The 2,301-nt window shown below is 39.5% G+C and overlaps 1 non-coding gene across 1 annotated transcript; it reads right to left on the bottom strand.

Moving 5' to 3' along the window:
• Window positions 1-349: 349 nt before the first annotated feature.
• Window positions 350-457, bottom strand: LOC112718836 (small nucleolar RNA R71). The gene has a single exon (XR_003161162.1). It is a non-coding gene; the product is annotated as a small nucleolar RNA R71 (small nucleolar RNA).
• Between the last annotated feature and the right edge of the window lie 1,844 nt (window positions 458-2,301).

Genomic DNA, 2,301 nt, shown 5'->3' with positions numbered 1-2,301 from the left:
AGGAAGGTGCTGGGTGACTTTACTGCACCTACTCCCGACTTCTATGGGAGAAGCATCTCTATCCCTGCCATTGGAGCCTCAATTAGTTTCTCTAATGCAACAGAATTGCAAGTTTCATGGACTTCTATTGGAAGATCCTCATCAGTTTCTAGCTGAGTTCTTGCAAATCTGTGACACTGTCAAAACCAATGGGGTTGACCCTGAGGTCTACAGACTTATGCTATTCCCTTTTGCTGTAAGAGACAGAGCTAGGATATGGTTGGACTCACAACCTAAAGAAAGCCTAAACTCTTGGGAAAAGCTAGTCAATGCCTTCTTGGCAAAGTTCTTTCCACCTCAAAAATTGAGTAAGCTTAGAGTGGAAGTCCAAACCTTCAGACAAAAGGAAGGTGAATCCCTCTATGAAGCTTGGGAAAGATACAAACAATTGATCAGAAAGTGTCCTTCTGACATGCTTTCTGAATGGAGCATCATAGGTATCTTCTATGATGGTCTGTCTGAACTGTCCAAGATGTCATTGGATAGTTCTGCTAGAGGCTTTCTTCATCTGAAGAAGACGCCTGCAGAAGCTCAAGAACTGATTGAAATGGTTGCAAATAACCAATTCATGTACACTTCTGAAAGGAATCCTGTGAATAATGGGACGAATCAGAAGAAAAGAGTTCTTGAGATTGATACTCTGAATGCCATATTGGCTCAGAACAAAATATTGACTCAGCAAGTCAATATGATTTCTTAAAGTTTGTCTAGAATGCAAGCTGCACCAGGCAGTACTAAGGACGCTTCATCTGAAGAAGAAGCTTATGATCCTAAGAACCCTTCAATGGAAGAGGTGAATTACATGGGAGAACCCTATGGAAACACCTATAATTCTTCATGGAGAAATCATCCAAATCTTTCATGGAAGGATCAACAGAGACCTCAACAAGGTTTCAACAACAATAATGGTGGAAGAAACAGGTTTAGCAATGGCAAGCCTTTTCTATCATCTTCTCAGCAACAGACAGAGAATGTTAAGCAGAGCCACTCTGACTTAGCAACCATGGTCTCTGATCTAATCAAAACCACTCAAAGTTTCATGACTAAAACAAGGTCCTCCATTAGAAAGTTGGAGGCACAAGTGGGTCAGCTGAGTAAGAAAATTACTGAACTCCCTCCTAGCACTCTTCCAAGCAATACAAAAGAGAATCCAAAAGGAGAGTGCAAGGCCATTAACATGACCTACATGTCTGAATTTGGAGAGGAGGAAGAGGCAGTGAGCGCCACTGAGGAAAGCCACAATGGACGTTCGCTGGCCTCCAATGAGTTCCCTAATGAGGAACCATGGGAATCTGAGGCTCACACTGAGACCATAGAGATTCCATTGAATTTACTTCTGCCATTCATGAGCTCTGATGAGTGACATTGGGATTTTTGCCAGTAAAGAATGTCATAAAAACAATCGCGTTGTAGATATAGTCTCTAAACCGACAAAAATCCCTTCGTACAAACGTTTTGGTTGTCACAAGTAACAAACCCCTTTAAAATTGATAACCGAGTATTTAACCTCGGGTCGTCTTCTCAAGGAATTGCAGGGAGGTATGTTCTTATTATTGGTTATACGTCTGTAAATTGGGGTTTTGGAAGTAAGGTGCGAATATGTTATATGATAAGTAAAATAAAGTAATAGTAATAAAATCTCTTGGCAAGGTATAAGAACTGGAGGTCCTATCCCAGTTATCCTTATCAATTGTGATGAGGATTGGATTCTTCTCCCACTTTGTTAACCTCTAACTATGAAGGTAAGTTAAGTGGATGAATTAATTCCAATTCTCAACTAACAATGAGTTTGATAACTCTAGAGTCACCAATTATTTAACCAAAGCCAAAAGGAAAGAAAATTGTAGCTGCTAGAATAAAAATGCTTTTAGATGGGAAGCAATAATCATATAAATAAAAGAAAGCAATATTAAACTGAAATACCTCAAATAATATTAATTCAAACAAAATCATAACATGAAAGAGTTCATAAACTTAATTGGAAAAATAAATAAAAATAAAGAACCTGGGATTGAGAGTCACTCCTAAAACTAAGAGAAGTCCTAAATCCGAATCCTAAGAGAGAGGAGAGAACCTCTCTCAAAACTAATCTAAATCATGAGAAGTGAATTATGAGTGAATGATTATGAATGGATGCATTCCCCCACTTTATAGCCTCTAATCTGTGTTTTTCGGGCCAAAAACTGGATCAGAAACAGCCCAGAAGTCACTTCCAGCACTCTCTGGTCCGTACAGGTCGCGGAAAAGTGACGCGGCCGCATG

Source organism: Arachis hypogaea, chromosome 10, assembly GCF_003086295.3.
Source record: "Arachis hypogaea cultivar Tifrunner chromosome 10, arahy.Tifrunner.gnm2.J5K5, whole genome shotgun sequence".
In the NCBI taxonomy this organism is placed as follows: Eukaryota; Viridiplantae; Streptophyta; class Magnoliopsida; order Fabales; family Fabaceae; genus Arachis; species Arachis hypogaea.
The sequence above is the reverse complement of the archived record's forward strand: the minus strand, read 5'-3'. Positions and strand labels throughout refer to the sequence as shown.